This window comes from Sinocyclocheilus anshuiensis, unplaced genomic scaffold (genome assembly GCF_001515605.1).
Source record: "Sinocyclocheilus anshuiensis isolate Anshui unplaced genomic scaffold, SAMN03320099.WGS_v1.1 scaffold311, whole genome shotgun sequence".
Classification (NCBI taxonomy): domain Eukaryota; kingdom Metazoa; phylum Chordata; class Actinopteri; order Cypriniformes; family Cyprinidae; genus Sinocyclocheilus; species Sinocyclocheilus anshuiensis.
In genome coordinates, this window is record NW_015549606.1 from 1,470,894 (window position 1) to 1,494,127 (window position 23,234).

Here is a 23,234-nt window from a genome sequence, read left to right on the forward strand (position 1 = left end):
CACAGCACTGATTGCACACAGCTGTTTCATATCACTCACTCACTATTTAACGCTCACTCTGATCCCTTCCCGGCGCCGAGTATTGTTTAGCACTTATCAGTTGATAGCTACACTACAGAGCCCTCGTTAGCCTCCTAGCCTAGCCTAGTCTTGCCTGTTTTCTCGGTTTCTGATCTTTGCCTGTTTTCCTGGATTTACCCCTTTAGTCTTGCCCCTTTTGACTCTGTTCGCTGTTCGTTGACCTTCGCTAGCCCTAGGATTATTCGTGTCTTGCCCGCCATATTCCTGTTTGCCCTTGTTCGACCCTGCCTGTGTTTCTGACCTCTCTGCTTAATAAAGCCTGCACATGGATCCGCATGTCTCACGTCTTGTCAGCCCCGTTACATCAGTAAACAGTCACTGTTATGAATGCCTAACATAACTGCATAGGAAAAAGTATCAACACCCTCGGCTATTGCAAAACTGTCATTGACATAAAAAACACTATGAAATCCTTTACTTATGATTTGTGATGTAGCTGCTGTCAGAATCGATATTTTAACGTTTCTGTTCCTGCGTTCCTCTGATATTATTACCGTTCCGAAACCGGTTCGAGAAGAAGAAATACCAGTTAATAACGTTATTTAAAAAAAAAACATTTTCTTGCATTTTCTTTGCCTATAATATGCCTAATAATAATAATAAAGTACAGCATTTTCTTTACTCAAAAAGAAAAGGAAAAAAGAGAGATCTGGTAACGTTAGCCTATAACCCGCTGCGCTTAGTCACAGCCAATACAGCATCATCTTTTCTAGATTTTGGCCAAATGTAGGCTACTAAACAAAAGAAAAAAATCAGTGGTGGACAGTAACGAAGTAGTTTTACTTCGTTACTGTACTTAAGTACATTTTTCAAGTATCTGTACTTTACTGGAGTAGTTTTATTTTGAGTAACTTTTACTTTTACTTCACTACATTCCAAAGCATAAGATCGTACTTTTTACTTCACTACATTTCATAAAACTTATCGTTACTCCTTATAATATATCACGTGCTCCGAGACGCAGAAGCCGTGTCTGATTCATGAACAAACTGATTCTTTTCAATGAACCCGTTAAATCGGTTCGCAAAACGCACCAAATGATTCATTCACGAATTGGAATGATCCGATTGCAGCTGTTCTTGAGTCGACAACTCACTGATTCAAATGATCCGTTTAGTGCGAGTCTCCAGTGAACTGAATTCACAAGTAAGAACCGGGAGATCTTGTGAGCGCTCGCGCGTCTGATGCTGTTAAAAGTAAGTTACTAATGTTGAATTTTAGGATTAATTATAAGTCAATGTTAGCTGATGCTAACTGTCTAGCTAAGCTTGCTGTCACTAAATTTATTTATTTATTTATTTTTTTAATAGTCCAAATATTTTTATTCAACCACCTAGATAGATTACATCTGAGGGAAAAAGAAAGGATGTGATGTTCAGAACATGGTAACTACAGTAATTATCAAAGTGGGAAGTGATGCCCTCTGGGGGCATTTGGCCAGGGGTGTTTTTACACCACAGACAAGGTTTGAGAAGAAAAAAATCATTATGAAAATATAATTATATTTTCCTTATTATATTATTTATTTCCTTATTGGTTATTTTGGGAAAACCCAGGTATTTTGAGCAGTAGGATTATAAAAAAAATATATATGCTAATATAAAATTATAAAAGTAGCCTGTTTGTAAAACTGCAAAATAAACATTCATCTATCGGTACTTTTTACTTAAGTACATAAAAAATCAAGTACTTTTGTACTTTAACTCGAGTAAAATTGAAAACTGAGTACTTTTACTTTTACTGGAGTAATATTTTATTATACGGATCTGTACTTTTACTCAAGTACTTGATTTGTTTACTTCGTCCACCACTGGAAAAAAATCTATCAACACTTTAAAGCAATTATTTTATATAATAAAAGTATTTTTAAGATATTTAAAAATGTTTGCTGCATTGTAAAAAAACAACAACACTTGTATAAGATTGGGTTTTGAGAGTGAAAAAAACATAAGTCGCGGCTCACGCCGCATTTTATTAGCCCTATTAGCCTACATTCCGAAATAATGAAGGCTAAAATGCCTGTAGGCTAAAGCAAAATGTTTACAAACATTATAAACACAGTTATTAGTTTCTCTCCAAAACGAATCCTCTAAAGTTTAGGCTATAAAAACATCAATCAACAAATTAATTTAAGGTGAAATTGATGCCTATAACTCTATGTTTCCATATTCGCGACGTATCTGGATGCTAAAATATTATTTATTATAGGCTTTGTAGCCTACTTTCATCGACGTAAAACATCATCCTTCACATCGGCTATATCAGCACAGTGAGGTGCGGTCACGCTGAACGCAACAAATTTTGTACAACGGAGCACTTTTTATTTATTTCTTTAACTGTATTTTATTTTGATATTGAACAGGCTGCAATGTTGCAAAAATATGTTGTGTGTGTGCGTAAGGCGCCGGCTCGATGGTCATACCAACGCTGGTCGGTTATACAGAAGCAAGACATTATTCAAAGCTGTCAAGCTTTGCAAAATAAATAAAACTGTAAAGCTTTTGCAAAATAAAGAAAACTACTTTCTGCTGTCTCATTTTCCTTTCCGAGAACTTTGGAACGCGTCACAATGAACCGTAACTCAACACATTTTTTTCTTTCATTTCGTTAATCTGTCAATGATTTCAGTGAAATATATTGCGTGTATATGCCTATATTCCTTTTTATGTAAGCCTATAGTTTTTCTGTTTTCTCCTTTCACAGAAGCGCTGCAGGTGCATGTAATCTGTTGAATCCATCTTACACTATCCTCGGATAAACTCCGGTGCATTGCCATTGCGACTTACCTATGATGAGTTCACAGCTGAGAAGACATTTCACTCGTTGGCTTCAGCATCACATTTGCATAGGCCGTACTACTGGAATTCGTGATTGGTTGACAGCAAATTTCAAATATTAAATGGAACGATAAAATAACGTTATTAGCCGGTTAATGGCCATTTCAAATTTTCAATTCTGTTCGGAACTATAAAATTTGATTTCGTTTCTGTTTCTTGTTCTGCTCCTGTCAAAATTTTGTTCGTTTCCAGTTTTCGTTCCTTGAACCGGTTCAGAGCCCTGACCCTGACCCTCCTCTCATCAGCCCATGGCCAAGCTCACAATAGGAGTCGGTGGCAATGAGGAAGTGCATGAGTGCTGCTGGCAGAGAGTAATGAGACGCACCTGCTGCTTATTGCACCTTGTCACCACTGCCAGAACCCCTCCATCTCAATCTCTGCACCAGTTCTGGCCCAGTGGTAGAAGGTGCCCTGACTTGACAAGGCCCTAAACCTACCCTTAACTAACCATATTGAGCCTATATGGCTGATCAGCCTGTTGGGCCCAAGGCAGTGTGTATATCATGCTAATTCTGTGTAGGAAGAGCTTGTCCTTGAGGTCCAAAAAAGCACAACATAACTGGAAAGCCACTTAACCAATGACCACCTGGCCCTGCTCCTCTGGACCAACAGCACAACCATTATGTCTTGTACATGGAGGTCATCATACCCGACTTCTGTGTGAGCTTTACAGCCACTCTCAAGAGACTTTCTACCTTTATATTTGTATTTTTGGCAAATAAAGACTCTCTGAGGCATGAAACGGACAATTTCTTTGTGTCCTTCTTAAATCCCTACCACGAAATAAACAAGAAACTAATCCATATTTGAAGAATAAAGAGGTTTATTCAGTATTCTAGATCATTTTTTCCAACAATGGACCGAAGTAATGAAATGTATGGTTTTCATTAGCCAAAGTAAACGAACAATCAGGGAGATTGATGACAACTGCCATGTGCTGGGGTCTAACAGATGAGGTACTGTGTAGGTTCTGTACCAACAATTATACATGAGAAATCATAGCACACAGTACAAACTACAAGAAAATCCCTTGGGAAAGCAACACATTCAAATTCACCAAGCCTGTTACAAATACACAGACCTCGTAACATAAACGCACATGCTCACAACACACATTCAGTTGAGTAGGATGGCAATCCCCCACACTCACACATAAAAACATACACATTCCTGCAAGCCAAGCAGTGAATGTGTTATTCGGGTATGAAATTCATCAGGCAAACCCTTTATCCTGTGTCACTGAGGGTCCATCTGTTCAACCAAGGTCTGATTGATTGTTCATGAGATGATGGAAGCAAACATGATTGTCTCAACAGGGCAAGAAATTATGAGGAAAGCCTCAGAATAGGAGAAAAGCCAAGTAGCTTTATGAGGGCAAACTAAATCACATATAATCTCTCTCATATATATACACTCATTCTTTTGGACTTTTGTGAGATCTTTAATTTTTGCATCAGTGGTCTATTCTGTCATAATATAACACAGTAGTTGCCTTTTCAAAATCCTTAGAGCAATGTGCACATTAAGAGACAAAAATATTTTTTGTATGAATTAGCCTCACATAAATCAATTTAGGGATCTTCCAATTCTAAAAACGAAAACAAAAAAAATATTGAAAACTAAAGTTACTAAGGTTGCGATGATTAGGCCTAGAAAATAATATTATTATTAATAAGGAGTATCTTGGCTCTAATGTGAACAGTGATAATAATTACAAGGAAATGTGATTATTTCATCTAGATTAACTACTGAAGGAACTTAATTTTAGTAAATTATTTTAGCTGGTTAAAAAACTACAATGAGAACAAAATTGAACCCATAACAGCTCCTTGTGGAACACCATAAAAATGCCATGATAAGAATGTATCAGACTTGTTTGCCATTTCTACAATTCTATTTGAGAAATGACCTTAATACTGCTGAACCGGACGGCTTTTTTATTATGTTTAGGCACAAGATATGTAAATATTTTATATGTCAAGAATACAGATCTTCTTATTAGTTGTGTCAGATGTGATATATATTGACAACAATACATGGTGCAGATAATGTGTGAAATAAATGTGACAGGATGGAAGGGGAAAACTAAAATTATTCAAAACACAAACAGTCTAATGTGGTCATATTTAAAACACACACACACACACACACACCAAATTACTACAGAGAAAACAAAGATAGAAATATAATGTCGTTATGTGGAGATGGATGGTGGCATTTCCCAGGGCTCACTGCCTTGCCAGCTAACAGCACTTCAGTCTGCTGTTGTTGGCCGAGCAATGAAGACTTCAAACAAGCAAACTTCTTTCTACTATCATCATCGTCATTTTCTTGCAAGGATAACTGCACTTTAAACAAACATTTTGCATGGATCAGTAAGTCAAACTGAAAGCCAGTACAACTGAATACTGAGTGCATGCAACAGCTTAAAAGCTAAATCTGACAGATAAATATTTCTGGTGCTTCAGATGAATTCCTAAGGCAATAAATACACTATAATTAGACAATTTTGTATGAAAAGTGTAATTACCCCCATAACAGTAATTTACCTATTCAAGCATGTAATGTTTTAATGGTTGTTTTAAGTAAATGATTCAAATCCATTTACTTAAGCAAACTTCCATTCAGCTACAGTGTGTCCTTTCACTTTACTTGGTAATAAAGTCATCATAATAAAGCATAATCACACTGAAGGTGTTGAAATTTTTTAAAATAGCTATTTTTTATCACTTTTCATAAGGGTTTGACATGAACAAGATAATCTGTCATGCTGATATTCAGTAAAACACATGCAGGTTTCATTGTTTTTATGCAACAGTTCAATAATTAAAAACTGATATTAAGTAATTGGTAAATAATAATATATCTATATTGATTAACATACATTTCAGAGATACATTGGCCAGTTATTTGGTGTGCATCTTGGCTGTTTTGCATAAAACAAACTTGCATTCTTCTGGAGATCGGTCTTGGAAGGCTACCTTGAAAGAATTCGGAAGGACACAAGGACACAGAACACATCTTTGTCAGACTGACCATGTGATCTTTTTATTTTACGGCATGTATTCACGTAAATGAGTAGGCCTGTGTACATGTACAGTAATATTACTTATGCTTTGTAAATGTTAAGATTCTTCTTAAAATGCCAATAAAAACGGCAGGATTTCTCCAAGTCTTTATCACTTTATTAAAATTACACCAAACAAAATGTCAAATGTTTACTTTTACAAGCCACCACGTATTTACGAACTTGGAGTGAGAAGTTTAAAGCTAGAAGTTTAAAGCTTAGGCTTCCGTAGGTCATCTGCCCTGGGAGTTCTGGGATTTCTAATGGTTTGATTCTCTCAAATCTGCATTCATTGCATCCTTAATATCAAGAACACATTAGGGTAGTCTACTTTCATGCATCCTCTGAACGTGAACTTGTGTTCTTGAATATTGGTATTGAACTTCGATGGCGTAGTATGAAGACACAAGATTGCATAAGAATGCACATTAAGAATTTGGCCCTTTTGTGTCTACAGAGATTTTCTCTATCTTCTCTGTAACCATCCGGTTCCAGCTCCACCCCGGGTTTTCCATGTCTCGCGTAGGAAACCCACTCCGAGTGATCGTAAAACGGCAAAACACCGAAGCTCCGACTTTCGAAAAACCCTTTACTTGCGGCTGGCAAAACCAACAACTACGTTTCCTTTGATAGGAGAAAACACCGAATTTACAGATAAATTCATTTAAAATCGTTCTATTTACAACGGCTGTCAACTGGTCTTCTTTAGGCTAGCCAACTTGAAATCCCCGTGTCATCCCTGCTTTTCCATTATGAATTAACACTTTTGATTCATAACACTTGCTTACAAAGACTAACGCTGCTGTACAAACAAACTGAAAAATCTCGTTCATGGTACTTTTTCTTAATATATGGTGTTTGTTGTAAATAAAACCCGCTGGTATGAGCGTTGGTATCAAATCTAGTAGAGCAACTTAATCAGACATCCCTGAATAATCCTGATGAACAGCCCCTCAGCATCCCAACGGAGAATATCCGGAGATGTAAACACACACTCACATATCAAAACAGAACACTCTAATATCAAAAATAAAGGCAACAGTGTAAACAATAGAACAAAAGCAGGAACAAGCATCTGAGAATCACATCCTCACCTCAAATGCGGATCCACTTTCTTGCACGTGGGAGACAAAAGAGGCACAAAAGGAACCCGTTTTAAACTCGTGATCAAGAACACGAGTGTTGTGCCATTGTGTTTTTGTGTGTATAACCCATGAGGTTGACCAGAGCCGTCAATGAAGAAGCAGCAGCAGCATCTTCTGTCCCGCTATAGAAACCCTCTCCGCTTCTGTCCTTCAACACCGCTGCTCTCAGACAGTCTGAACTGGTACACGGAGTCCGTGCAGAAACGAGCTCTCCAACCACATTAAAAAAGATGCTGGGATTTGGTTTCGGTGTCGTTTTGGCAAGATGCAGGCGGTTTTCACGCGTACCAGGCTCGCACTTTCGTTTCTAGATGCTGAGCGTTCACTGTGCCTGTCAAAGCAGAGGAGGATCTCCAGTACAAGAGCGCTTATAAACACTGAGACGTGGGATGCGTGTGATTAAGTCACTGGATGAAAGGACGAGTGCTCAATTTACTGCATTTATTTTATGTTCGTCTCCAGGCATTGGTTCAAATAGGACATTTGTCCATTCCTGCATGAGTCATTTAGGCTGGAAATTGGGGCAAGTTGTCACTTTTTTTTTAGGGTGGGTGGTTTCTGAAAGTCGATTATATTATAGGTGGATACATTTAAGCATTGGCTGCAAAAAAAAAAAAAAAAAAGTTATTTCTTGAACATTTCCACCATTATTGCTCAAGAAAAGAGATAGTTCATTTAACACACATTTGATATAAAAATTATAACAATTATAAAAAACTAAATGTATTAAACCAAAAATTTTAGTCAACAAAAAATATATTATATTATATTATTATGTGACAACTCCCCATCCTGAAAATACTTGTCTTGAGAAGACGGTTCAGATTTTTGGTTAAAATACGATTGACTTTACCTAAATAGGCTATATGTCAGTGTGTGTGTTGTTGTGTTCACTTAGAAAACTAATCAGAACTAGAAAAAAAAAGATATTTAAAAAAGAAAGAAAGAAAATAAATCAATAGTAAAAAATATATTGATTTGAAACGGACGTTTAAAACCAACACTAGAAAAAACAAGTTTTGACTTTCGACTCAAAACCTTTGTGAGACTGTCCTTGTGACACACTTCCCCATGTGACAGCTAGCCCTGATTCACAATGTAGAGTCATGTGATGAGCAGTGCTGGTCTTGTCACAGTTTTTCCAAGAGCTTTTATAAATCAACTTGGCAGAAACGGACACTTTGTTGAATATACTGTAGCCTACTTATACAAACACAGTGGTCAAAAAGACAACAATGCAACACATGATATGAAGAGGATGTCAGTTTCCATACTCTGTTGATTCCAGCTGTCAAGCTGACATAGTTTAATTACACTGATTCTCATAATTGTTTAAATTATTTAACCCCAAGTACTGCAGTGTTTAGTTTACCTCATCTTATCTCAAGTGAATTTTTATGACAAATTTATTGTTGTTTTCACACATTACTATATACTAAATCTCTTATTTGTATGGTGGTTGTTGGCCAGTACATTACCTACTATTACAGCAACTGTAAGTTTTTACCTTGAAATGCCAGTTTCAAAATCATGTTCTGATAATACACTGACGAATGACGAATAAGGCGAATGGCTTCTGTTTCTTTCCCATGCTTGCCCATAAATGTCTGTTCTTGTAGAATGTTCTTGGAGTTTAGTGAGCGGGTACGAAATTGCTTTACGGCAACATCAAATGCACGTGAGCAGCTATCCACTGTAATTACAAAAAATAATGACTTAACTTTAGGGACCTCTAAAGTTGCACAAATGAACAAAAGTAAATTAAAGTTTGAATTCTGTAACTTGTGAATGTCCAATTAGGCTAATGTACAAGTATATAAAACATCTAACAACAACAGTCATCTTAAACTATACACCATGCAATGTCAGATTATTAGAAGGATTTGAATGTCTACATATATAAAATATACAGCTGAATACAGAAGAAACAGTCTGGACAGTTTTAAATGCTGATGACGAAATGAATGAACAACTGAATGATCCACATGATTATGAGCCTATTATTCAATTATGCAAGGTCATGCATTAGAAATTTCATCATGAGCGTTTAATTTGGCAGACAAGACACTAAGGAATCTTCCAGACGTTGAAAGCACACAGTAATTGCAAGGTAGTTAAACCTTTATGAATGTTTTTCACTAATCATTTCCATAATCGGCTTTGGAATCACTCTACTTAGCAATAAAGCATTGATACTTATGGCTGAAAATCCCCAATAACGGCTGAAGACGACGAGGTCGGGGTGACCACTCAGGGAATTGGGACAAGGCCAGGGAATGTGTCAGTAACTAAAGGCGGGTCTTTGAGGTGGTCAGGCAAAGCCTAAAGCTAAAGCCTGGTTGCATTGTTCCACTGAGGATTTAGAGCTTAAGCACCATGACCATGATTAAGAAACAAGACCATCTGCTATCCTGTGTCCGAATGACAGGGTTTTTCACATGCGCACTCTCTTTCTCTCATGCACACACATTCATTCAAAACTCAGATGACAAAATGGCACACAGATGTTTCATATGGTCAAGATTTCATGCATAAACATTTATGGCCCACATTTTACTAAAGCATCTATTTTAGTGGCAATGCGAAAATGGTACAATAAATGATATTGTAACAAAGTTCATAGATCGGGAAGAAGGAGGTGGGAACCGGCGAACATTTAAACACAAATCTTTAATAATAAAATAAACACAAAACTGAAAATAGAGCGACAGCCCCTCACGGACGACTGCCGCGCACAAACAGAAACAAAACAACATAAAATCCAGGCCTCTCATCCTTTACTGTCGTTACTTCTCCTTTTATCCTTCCGGAGCTCCTTCGTGGGACTCGAGACCGATGAGTGGCGCAGGTGGCGCTCATTATCATTCACTCCACCGGCCTCGCTCCGCTCCCACGGCTCTCGGCCCCGCCCTACTCGTCACAGATATGTTTGTGTATTGTCCATCTAAACTTCAAGTACACTTATACATTTTTGTGGACAAGAACATTTATTCAGAAATCTTCTCACCCCGTGGCACACTGGCATTGTAGACAGATGGAGCTTGACAAATAAGACAGCATTCGATTTCTCAGACACATCACATTAACTCTAGACAGAGCAGGAGGATATCAGGGTCCCCGAGGTCACAATTACACACACTGTAACACCAGCACTGTCTTCTCATTAGTAACCAACCAGCAATTAGCCTAGCGATTAATCACCCCCACAGAGGCCTTGTTTAGATTAGAAATCAAGATTTGTTTTTACATGTGTTTACAAAGTTCACTGAAATAGCAGTAGAACATACTGTAGATCATAGCAAAATACCGATGCATTTCTTAAATCTTTCTGAAAACTAAAGAAGGAAAATGCTTTTTTCAGAAAACATTATTTCTGTCTTGAAGTGATGAAAACTTTACTGAAATACACACTCATGCATGGCTAAATGGGGCATTCTATAGACTTCTATTGTTTATTCAGCATAGCGTTAGTTCAGGCAGGCCACGTCAGTCAAGCTTGCATCAGCCGACAGTCAGCTGTTCCTGACGTGTACCAATCCAGTCTTGACACCTATCACAAGCGGTCTATTTAAATTCCCATTCGTCAGCGTCTCTTCCATCGCATCACTGCTTGCAATTAACTCCCTCCTCCAACCCCAACTCCACCTAACTGAACCTGTAATTCGATCTGACTTTTGTTTCTTCCTTACAGTCACTTCATTGGAAGCATTCTCTATCACATATTGTTTACAACTCATGTAATTGTGAATTGTAATTATGTATGCATATAATGGTTCTGTTCTGTACCCCGGGGGGGTTTGTCTTGCTGCTCTCCAAACATGGCTGCATGGACAGGCGTGTGGAGTGTTGCCCAGAACATAACCATGCGCCAACACTAACTGTATGCAATATAATTGTAATAAATATACTTGACGAAAGTGGTCCTGATTGATTTATACATCTAGTTATAAATACTATAATCTAACCCTAAACCAAAACAGAAAACCTTCTACACTTTTACAATAAAAAAAAACTAATAAATACTTTATTTTTATAACATTTTTAAAAATGAGGACATATTCAAAAGAAGGTTTTGTCCAACCCAGGCTCACTGGGGGAAAATATCATGTCAGTGGTGACCTTTCTGCAAAACAATATGTTGTTTCATGCACTTTTCATGTCACTTCCGAAGTAAAATGTCCAATGAGTGGCACTAAAAGCAGTTTTATCCAAAACAGATGATCATGAATGTGGCAACATATTATTACGTTGGTTGTTGTATTGCAGCAGATCGGAAATTATATGTCCAGTAAGTGGCACTGAATGCTCTATCACATTAAAAATAACATATCACCTAAACTAAAACCTTTCTTAAATGTAACCAATAGTGTTAACAAAAACAAATGTGAGATAAAATGCTTGTAAAGGAACCATGCCTCATTGAGCTCTTATTGTGACTGAAGTGCAATGCTGTACAAGGTGAGCTACTGAGCAAGTTTACTACATCAGAAAAGCCATACATATGAAGTTGACTATGCAATGCAAATGTCCAAATGTGTTATGGTAATGGTAAAGGTATGGTAAAAGTGTTTTGAGGTAATGGCATAGGTACCTAGGTACAAAAATGTAGATACATGCATGTTTTTCCTGAAAGAAAGTCAGCCACTGTTGTTTTGGACCCCATTGACTTTGGATCTAATTGTATAGACAAAACAAAACATCCTTATTGTGTTCCACAGAAGACAGTAATAGATAGGAACCACATTTAGGTGAGTAAATTATGACAGAATTTTGCTTTTTGGTGAACTATCAGTCATTTGCCTTGTGGAGACTGTCGACATTTGGTCCCCAGACTCCCCACAATGTAAGCAAAAAATGACACACACACATACACACTTGCCTAATGCTGGTGTAACGGGGCTGACGAGACGTGAGACGTGTGGATCCATCTGCAGGCTTTATTAAAGAGAAGGAACAAAACAGACAGAGAGTTCATTGACGGCCTCCTTGGCTAGAACAGGACAGGCAGAGAGTTCATTGACGGCCTCCTTGGCCGGAACAGGACAGACAGAGAGTTCATAGGCGGCCTCTCAGCTGGGACTTGACTGGACTCGGGAAGGTCAGCTGGGACTTGACTGGACTCGGGAAGGTCAGCTGGGACTTGACTGGACTCGGGAAGGTCAGCTGGGACTTGACTGGACTCGGGAAGGTCAGCTGGGACTTGACTGGACTCGGGAAGGTCAGCTGGGACTTGACTGGACTCGGGAAGGTCAGCTGGGACTTGACTGGACTCGGGAAGGTCAGCTGGGACTTGACTGGACTCGGGAAGGTCAGCTGGGACTTGACTGGACTCGGGAAGGTCAGCTGGGACTTGACTGGACTCGGGAAGGTCAGCTGGGACTTGACTGGACTCGGGAAGGTCAGCTGGGACTTGACTGGACTCGGGAAGGTCAGCTGGGACTTGACTGGACTCGGGAAGGTCAGCTGGGACTTGACTGGACTCGGGAAGGTCAGCTGGGACTTGACTGGACTCGGGAAGGTCAGCTGGGACTTGACTGGACTCGGGAAGGTCAGCTGGGACTTGACTGGACTCGGGAAGGTCAGCTGGGACTTGACTGGACTCGGGAAGGTCAGCTGGGACTTGACTGGACTCGGGAAGGTCAGCTGGGACTTGACTGGACTCGGGAAGGTCAGCTGGGACTTGACTGGACTCGGGAAGGTCAGCTGGGACTTGACTGGACTCGGGAAGGTCAGCTGGGACTTGACTGGACTCGGGAAGGTCAGCTGGGACTTGACTGGACTCGGGAAGGTCAGCTGGGACTTGACTGGACTCGGGAAGGTCAGCTGGGACTTGACTGGACTCGGGAAGGTCAGCTGGGACTTGACTGGACTCGGGAAGGTCAGCTGGGACTTGACTGGACTCGGGAAGGTCAGCTGGGACTTGACTGGACTCGGGAAGGTCAGCTGGGACTTGACTGGACTCGGGAAGGTCAGCTGGGACTTGACTGGACTCGGGAAGGTCAGCTGGGACTTGACTGGACTCGGGAAGGTCAGCTGGGACTTGACTGGACTCGGGAAGGTCAGCTGGGACTTGACTGGACTCGGGAAGGTCAGCTGGGACTTGACTGGACTCGGGAAGGTCAGCTGGGACTTGACTGGACTCGGGAAGGTCAGCTGGGACTTGACTGGACTCGGGAAGGTCAGCTGGGACTTGACTGGACTCGGGAAGGTCAGCTGGGACTTGACTGGACTCGGGAAGGTCAGCTGGGACTTGACTGGACTCGGGAAGGTCAGCTGGGACTTGACTGGACTCGGGAAGGTCAGCTGGGACTTGACTGGACTCGGGAAGGTCAGCTGGGACTTGACTGGACTCGGGAAGGTCAGCTGGGACTTGACTGGACTCGGGAAGGTCAGCTGGGACTTGACTGGACTCGGGAAGGTCAGCTGGGACTTGACTGGACTCGGGAAGGTCAGCTGGGACTTGACTGGACTCGGGAAGGTCAGCTGGGACTTGACTGGACTCGGGAAGGTCAGCTGGGACTTGACTGGACTCGGGAAGGTCAGCTGGGACTTGACTGGACTCGGGAAGGTCAGCTGGGACTTGACTGGACTCGGGAAGGTCAGCTGGGACTTGACTGGACTCGGGAAGGTCAGCTGGGACTTGACTGGACTCGGGAAGGTCAGCTGGGACTTGACTGGACTCGGGAAGGTCAGCTGGGACTTGACTGGACTCGGGAAGGTCAGCTGGGACTTGACTGGACTCGGGAAGGTCAGCTGGGACTTGACTGGACTCGGGAAGGTCAGCTGGGACTTGACTGGACTCGGGAAGGTCAGCTGGGACTTGACTGGACTCGGGAAGGTCAGCTGGGACTTGACTGGACTCGGGAAGGTCAGCTGGGACTTGACTGGACTCGGGAAGGTCAGCTGGGACTTGACTGGACTCGGGAAGGTCAGCTGGGACTTGACTGGACTCGGGAAGGTCAGCTGGGACTTGACTGGACTCGGGAAGGTCAGCTGGGACTTGACTGGACTCGGGAAGGTCAGCTGGGACTTGACTGGACTCGGGAAGGTCAGCTGGGACTTGACTGGACTCGGGAAGGTCAGCTGGGACTTGACTGGACTCGGGAAGGTCAGCTGGGACTTGACTGGACTCGGGAAGGTCAGCTGGGACTTGACTGGACTCGGGAAGGTCAGCTGGGACTTGACTGGACTCGGGAAGGTCAGCTGGGACTTGACTGGACTCGGGAAGGTCAGCTGGGACTTGACTGGACTCGGGAAGGTCAGCTGGGACTTGACTGGACTCGGGAAGGTCAGCTGGGACTTGACTGGACTCGGGAAGGTCAGCTGGGACTTGACTGGACTCGGGAAGGTCAGCTGGGACTTGACTGGACTCGGGAAGGTCAGCTGGGACTTGACTGGACTCGGGAAGGTCAGCTGGGACTTGACTGGACTCGGGAAGGTCAGCTGGGACTTGACTGGACTCGGGAAGGTCAGCTGGGACTTGACTGGACTCGGGAAGGTCAGCTGGGACTTGACTGGACTCGGGAAGGTCAGCTGGGACTTGACTGGACTCGGGAAGGTCAGCTGGGACTTGACTGGACTCGGGAAGGTCAGCTGGGACTTGACTGGACTCGGGAAGGTCAGCTGGGACTTGACTGGACTCGGGAAGGTCAGCTGGGACTTGACTGGACTCGGGAAGGTCAGCTGGGACTTGACTGGACTCGGGAAGGTCAGCTGGGACTTGACTGGACTCGGGAAGGTCAGCTGGGACTTGACTGGACTCGGGAAGGTCAGCTGGGACTTGACTGGACTCGGGAAGGTCAGCTGGGACTTGACTGGACTCGGGAAGGTCAGCTGGGACTTGACTGGACTCGGGAAGGTCAGCTGGGACTTGACTGGACTCGGGAAGGTCAGCTGGGACTTGACTGGACTCGGGAAGGTCAGCTGGGACTTGACTGGACTCGGGAAGGTCAGCTGGGACTTGACTGGACTCGGGAAGGTCAGCTGGGACTTGACTGGACTCGGGAAGGTCAGCTGGGACTTGACTGGACTCGGGAAGGTCAGCTGGGACTTGACTGGACTCGGGAAGGTCAGCTGGGACTTGACTGGACTCGGGAAGGTCAGCTGGGACTTGACTGGACTCGGGAAGGTCAGCTGGGACTTGACTGGACTCGGGAAGGTCAGCTGGGACTTGACTGGACTCGGGAAGGTCAGCTGGGACTTGACTGGACTCGGGAAGGTCAGCTGGGACTTGACTGGACTCGGGAAGGTCAGCTGGGACTTGACTGGACTCGGGAAGGTCAGCTGGGACTTGACTGGACTCGGGAAGGTCAGCTGGGACTTGACTGGACTCGGGAAGGTCAGCTGGGACTTGACTGGACTCGGGAAGGTCAGCTGGGACTTGACTGGACTCGGGAAGGTCAGCTGGGACTTGACTGGACTCGGGAAGGTCAGCTGGGACTTGACTGGACTCGGGAAGGTCAGCTGGGACTTGACTGGACTCGGGAAGGTCAGCTGGGACTTGACTGGACTCGGGAAGGTCAGCTGGGACTTGACTGGACTCGGGAAGGTCAGCTGGGACTTGACTGGACTCGGGAAGGTCAGCTGGGACTTGACTGGACTCGGGAAGGTCAGCTGGGACTTGACTGGACTCGGGAAGGTCAGCTGGGACTTGACTGGACTCGGGAAGGTCAGCTGGGACTTGACTGGACTCGGGAAGGTCAGCTGGGACTTGACTGGACTCGGGAAGGTCAGCTGGGACTTGACTGGACTCGGGAAGGTCAGCTGGGACTTGACTGGACTCGGGAAGGTCAGCTGGGACTTGACTGGACTCGGGAAGGTCAGCTGGGACTTGACTGGACTCGGGAAGGTCAGCTGGGACTTGACTGGACTCGGGAAGGTCAGCTGGGACTTGACTGGACTCGGGAAGGTCAGCTGGGACTTGACTGGACTCGGGAAGGTCAGCTGGGACTTGACTGGACTCGGGAAGGTCAGCTGGGACTTGACTGGACTCGGGAAGGTCAGCTGGGACTTGACTGGACTCGGGAAGGTCAGCTGGGACTTGACTGGACTCGGGAAGGTCAGCTGGGACTTGACTGGACTCGGGAAGGTCAGCTGGGACTTGACTGGACTCGGGAAGGTCAGCTGGGACTTGACTGGACTCGGGAAGGTCAGCTGGGACTTGACTGGACTCGGGAAGGTCAGCTGGGACTTGACTGGACTCGGGAAGGTCAGCTGGGACTTGACTGGACTCGGGAAGGTCAGCTGGGACTTGACTGGACTCGGGAAGGTCAGCTGGGACTTGACTGGACTCGGGAAGGTCAGCTGGGACTTGACTGGACTCGGGAAGGTCAGCTGGGACTTGACTGGACTCGGGAAGGTCAGCTGGGACTTGACTGGACTCGGGAAGGTCAGCTGGGACTTGACTGGACTCGGGAAGGTCAGCTGGGACTTGACTGGACTCGGGAAGGTCAGCTGGGACTTGACTGGACTCGGGAAGGTCAGCTGGGACTTGACTGGACTCGGGAAGGTCAGCTGGGACTTGACTGGACTCGGGAAGGTCAGCTGGGACTTGACTGGACTCGGGAAGGTCAGCTGGGACTTGACTGGACTCGGGAAGGTCAGCTGGGACTTGACTGGACTCGGGAAGGTCAGCTGGGACTTGACTGGACTCGGGAAGGTCAGCTGGGACTTGACTGGACTCGGGAAGGTCAGCTGGGACTTGACTGGACTCGGGAAGGTCAGCTGGGACTTGACTGGACTCGGGAAGGTCAGCTGGGACTTGACTGGACTCGGGAAGGTCAGCTGGGACTTGACTGGACTCGGGAAGGTCAGCTGTGACTTGACTGGACTCGGGAAGGTCAGCTGTGACTTGACTGGACTCGGGAAGCAGAAAAACAGGCAAAGATCAGAAACCGCGAAAACAGGCAAGGCAAGGCAAAAACAAGGAAAACTCAGAGACTCGGAATGGGGTACGGGCTAAACAATACTCAGCCGAGAAAGGTGGTTAGAGTGGGTGTTATATAGTGAGTGAGGTGATTAGAAACAGCTGTGTGCAATGAGTGCAATCAGTGCAGTGTGCAAATCGTGCAAAGAATGATGGGATATGTAGTCCGGGGTGCTATGCAACAGTTTGTGTTGTGCGAGAGTCAATGTAATGGAAAGGGTGACCTCTGGTGGTGAATAAACGGAAGTCCATGGACCGAATTCGTGACAGCTGGGAGGTGACCTTCAGTGTCTTTTTATTAAATCTCCATTTTGGATTTTAACTCTGAGGACTGCATTACAATGAGTCGATAACTGTAGGTTTACTTCACTAGAGCTTCTTGGCATCCACTGAAGCAGTTGTACTTGAGCATCAGTACTATTCACCCAGTGGGGTGGTGTTACTCATCTAATGGAAGAGGCGTGAGCAGCCACAGTACAGCCTCCCACCCAAATCAGAGGCAATCACCGCAACAACTGCTCGCTCGACCCTGAGGCATGACTCATCACTCTTACATCACCATGCATCAGTCTCCGTTTAGTGCTACTATCATTTACATATTCAAACGCGTACCAGGCAATGCCTAAGGAGCATTCATTTTGAGCTGCTAAACAGGGCATAATAGTAAATGCTATACTTGCTTATGCACCCGAATGAGTAATTGCACTTTTTATTCTAAATATGTGGTTTGAAAGAAAAATGCTTGCATGCAAACATATGGAAAGCCAACCAAAAAAACAAAGAATCTCTAAAGCACAGCTGCTACAGTGGTAAAATCCAGATGTGGTCTTTCCAAACTTTGACTTAATGTGATTGGTTTCACCGTAATGGTGTAAAAAAAGTCAAAAATATGATTTAACACTTAAACAGGAAAATAATAATAATAATAATAATAATAATAATAATAATAATAGTGAAATTACACAAAGTTTCATGTTTTTCTTCCAAAGAAATAGTTTTTATTTAAATTTTTATACAACTGCTTAAAAGGAATTTCCCTTAACAGAAATATAAAAAAGAAAGAAAAATATTTCGAAAACAAACTAAAAAAAAAGTAATGTTTTTGTAATGTTGTAATGTAATATTTTGTTTTAATTTGTATCTTTGCTGCCATATTACTGCTGATGCCCGGGTTTAATACTAAGTCACTTGATCATGTTTTTAATACATTTCTTAAAAATCATGCATTGTCCCTTCCTAAATATCTCATAAAATATAAAAAAATTTAAAAATAAAATAAAAAAACACACATTTAGGGGTTAATATGAATCAACCAACAAATAATATGTGAGGGTCAGATGAAATTTCGATTAGCTCCTTAACTGCACATTTACATTTCTACACTTCCTGAAATATTCAACAGCATAAACAAGTGGGATGACTTTAAAATTACAGAGTCCCCTCCCTTACACAAATTTCATGACATACCATCATTTATAAGGACACTTAAGGCTAGGAAATCTCCAACCTCACTCAGCCTGCCAAACTATTAAAAAAAGCCTTCAAAGTAGCAAGTGTTTCCTGATGTCAGAAGAAAGCACTAATGTAATAAGCCCTGGCATGCCACTGTGATTAATAATGAATAATCATCCTAGGAGCACACACTTGAGGAAAAAGTGTGAGAGGGGATAATATTTAATATGATGACAAAGAAATAATAAAATGGAATTTTGTAGTGCCATATTCCACGTCTTGTTAAAAAAAAAAACAGTGTAGCTTGAGGTGTGAAGTCTCAGCCTGCTGATTAAGTTAATTAATAGAACTGAGAGAGAAGCAGATTGCACATCAGGACAAGGGTAATTAACATCATTTGGTAAACAGAATGTTCTATTAGCGTGGGATGCACCTCGGCAAAGAGTGATTCCCCAGCATCCCCCTCCCCCAGCCCTTATCATCTGCCAGCCATGTGTGTCTTTGACATGTAGGAATCCGAATTATGTTTATGAAATGGAAGGAAAATCCAATTGTTTACCATGCCTCATCATAGCTCAGAGTAAAGTATGTGAAAACATGCATAAATGATGAATTCATCCAATATGAATACATATGATTGGTAATATTATATATATTCCAACTGGGGGTGGGCGATGCACTGGTAAACATGATTAACCGGTAGAAATTTGTCAACCGGTAGAGATTTTCGACTATCGTCTCTATCACGGTTACATGCTCACGTGACGTTGCTATGTATTATTAAGCATTGTGGTTTAAAAACAAGTGATTTTAAGCGATTTAAGCGATTTGGATTTTGAAACGGCATCAGCCGCAAAAGATAACTAATTTCGTTATATATGCGTGGTGCTGTCTGCGTTTCTAAACGCTGTCAGAGAGGCGCGCGGCATGTGAAGACGGTGCTCATAGGAGTATTTAACGGAGCTATTTTTGCCACTTTATAGGCCTTGAACAGTTAAATACACATGCTTATGTGTCAAAATGCCTGCCTTTGCAAGCGTCCTCGTAAACACAGTAGGTCTTAAAGGGTTAGTTCACCCAAAAATGAAAATTACCCCATGATTTACTTACCCTCAAGCCATCCTAGATGTATATGACTTTCTTTTCTAATTTCAGACGAATACAATCGGAGTTATATTAAAAAAACATCCTGGCTCTTCCAAGCTTTATAATGGGAGTGGATGGTAGCCAAAAATTTGAAGTCCAAAAAATGTAACCAATCCATTATAAAAGAAGTCCACACGGCTCCGGGGGGTTAATAAAGCCCTCCCGAAGCGAATCGATGCATTTGTGTAAGAAAAATATCCATATTTACAACTTTATAAACCTTAATCTCTAACTTCTGCTAACTGTCGTACGCGCGAGAGAGTGGCGTCCAGCAGATGACGTAGGCCTAGTATAAACTCCGGTGAGAATATGCTAGTCTTGCGAGAAACAAGTTTTGTTTACAGCAAAGGAAAACCAGTGTCCTCTTGGCTTATATTGAAATCCTCCGACATTTTTCTTTACAAATCCTCGTTTTGTACTACTAATTCGTGACCGGTGTTTTGTTTTGCTCTCTCCTCTGCGCTTCCACGTTCGTCACTTCCGCGTTCATCACCGCGTTTGCCTACGTCCTACATCATCCACTGGACGCCACTCTCTCATGAATGCGTGTATGACAGTTAGCGGAAGCTAGAGATTAAGGTTTATAAAGTTGTAAATATGGATATTTTTCTTACACAAATGCATCGCGTTGCTTCAGAATGCCTTTATTAACCCCCCGGAGCCGTGTGGACTTCTTTTATAATGGATTGGTTCAATTTTTTGGACTTCAAATTTTGTAAATTATAAAGCTTGGAAGAGCCAGGATGTTTTTTAATATAACTCTGATTGTATTCGTCTGAAAGAAGAATGTCATATACACCTAGGATGGCTTGAAGGTGAGTAAATCATGGGGTAATTTTTGGGTGAACTATCCCTTTAAGTGAAAGCAAACGAAGAAAACGTGTAACAGTATACTGGGCAGCTCTTAAAGTGACAGCAGTGTCTGTCATTCATGTTAATCAAATAACAAAAGACAGAAAATCTTATTTAATCGCTGACAGTTTACTTGTCTTCAGCGAGCTTGAGTTTTTTTTTTTTTTTTTTTTGTATTAGTTTTTTGTGATATTGACACTGGAGACATATTTTATCATAAAGACCTTGCTAAAAGCAACAAAATAAAAAAATATATATTGTGATATATATAGTTACCATGAAATAAAATTACTCATTTCATGATATAATATTTTGATCATATCGCCCACCCCTAAAACCATTCCTCCTCAATATATATACCCACCTTTCTCTTATTCCTTTCAAACAGCTTCTTTTAGATTTAGATTCTATTCACATCTGTCCACCACATTCCTTTTTGAAACACGTTCAATTACTTCCACTAGAGCTGTCAAATACCACTCGTCTTTCCAATATCACTCTCCTCCTTACATTCACATACTTAAACCTCAGTCTCAACTGTATCTCCTGCTTCTCTACTTTCTTTATACCACTTGTCTCCCTTTCTTCACTCCCTCTCCTTCTCCTCATTGGAACTTCTCCTCTTATCCTTTTATCCTCTCATGATCCTGTTCTCTTCCAACTATACGCCTTTTTTTCATCCACATACACCCTGGAATAATTTATTCATCTTATTTTGTTAATAAGCCATTTTGCTGTTCTTGCCATCCTCTCCATTTCCTTTCCCCCTTCATAAGTCACCCTCCTTTTGTTCTGTCTATCATTTATTCTTGCACTTGAGCTAACCACTGTGCGGTGCGGGTGCGGTCATCATTAATGAGTCATTTGGCTGCCCAAACACGGCCATTTAATCATATCATGCTGATATTATTCACCCCAGTGGCAGAATCTAATGAATATGAATGGGAGTCCTAGTGTTAGAGACTCTTCAAAGGATTCAAGCTTCAGTGGCCAGTTAAAAAAAACAGAAAGTAGACTCAGTTTAATAGAAGTCTACACTCAGGTAGTTCGAACAAGAGGTTTCAGACTGTTTGGTGCCAAAGACCCCAGAATATAATGATCCCCTTTTCAAAGGGACCTCCGTTCCTAAAATATAAAGGTTGCTATATATGATAAGACCAATTTATACACTGTAAGAAAGAAAAATGGAAGAAAAACAGATGATGTTTTGGGGGGAAATTACCATTACCTTTTACATTATGTTTACAGACATTTCATTAAAAACACAATGCAATGCGTAATGCAAAATACAGATACAACACCTTGAAAATGAATACAGAAAATTCCTTCATGTTAACATGGTACATGGGGCAGTATTTTTACTTTTCTTAGAGTGTTAGAAAAAAAGCATGAAATTAAATGGACAATATGTTTAAAAAATAATTAATTGGTTTTTGTATTGTAAACCCAAATTAAGTGATTACAATATTATCTGGGAAATATTTACTTAATTAAGCTGCTATTGTTTTATTTATTTATTTATTTATTGTAACTTACTATCATAGTACTGTCTGTAAAATGTACAAATCTGAAGAGAAAAATAAAACTATATGGATTTTAATAAAATATTTATATGATAAAATATTATTTATCTGTTTTTCAAACAGCAAAATGAAACAGTAATAATGTCAAAATCTATTTTTAATAAGATGTTATTTGAAAAAGTAAACATTGATTTATTTGTATTATTTATTTAAGTATTGTTATTAATTCCTTAATATTTTAAATACATGCATTGTTATTTTATTATTATTATTATTATTATTATTTGTATATGGCAAAGAACGTTTTTAAAAAAGTAGTAAAATTAAAATAATAATAATATTAAAATAATAACAATAATAATTGCTGTAAATGATCCTGCTCCATTAACACAGTCAAATCACATTCTAAAGATAAATTCCTCCCTCAGCATGATGTAATCGGTCACGAGACACACCAGAGCCAATGGCATTTTCACAATCAAATCTGACATAATGCTTCTTTAGGAGGCAATTTTTGAATGTGTTTGCGATTTGAGCATTATGTTGGATGGAGATGGTGATCTATTTTGTTTCTGTTCCTCACACAAAGCAATCGTTTAGCTGAATAGATGTCATTTGTGAATAAATTGTGACTGATGCATCTGCTTTGTTTTATATTGATAAATGTTTAGTTTTATGGGCAAAGGTCAGGTTAGGCGCTCAAAAATAGTCTAATGTAAATGAAATTATTGTGGCTGTTTAAATTGGGAATCTTTCCCCAACATACAAGTCATAATGACAAAATTATACTCCAATATATAAATTCATCATGATAAAATTCCCTTGCCCTTCACATAATGTGTAAGCAATGGAGCTCCGATTTTGTAAATATAGGTATATGTTTTTGATGTCTTGGGAGTGAGAATGAGTTATGGTATTATGGGAAATGTTAGTGAGTTTTTGCTTTTATATTCCATTTATTTTTCATGTAACCTTGAAGCCTATGAGTAACTGTCTTCTTGTCCTTCAATTACTGTAAGCTGGGCACAAATGTGTTCCTATATGTCAAGTTATGTAATGTGTTTCCCAGCCCTGAGGAAAATAACCTTGACCGATCAGTCAACCTTCTGATTTGTTCCATGATTTCTTCCTTCTATTTCTGTTCTGCTAGTTTTGAACCACCAATCCCATCTGCTCCTCAAACACTTTGCTGTATAGAAAGCAGCT

The 23,234-nt window shown here is 41.6% G+C and overlaps 1 protein-coding gene across 1 annotated transcript in view; it reads right to left on the reverse strand.

Annotated features, from left to right (window-relative positions):
• LOC107659050 (cAMP-specific 3',5'-cyclic phosphodiesterase 4B-like) overlaps positions 1-7,208 on the reverse strand; it is a 187,946-nt gene extending 180,738 nt beyond the window's left edge. Inside the window, exon 1 of the mRNA XM_016447850.1 lies at positions 7,080-7,208. The gene's annotated coding sequence lies outside the window, so the exon portion shown is untranslated. The remainder of the gene's footprint in view (positions 1-7,079) is intronic.
• Positions 7,209-23,234: the final 16,026 nt, after the last annotated feature.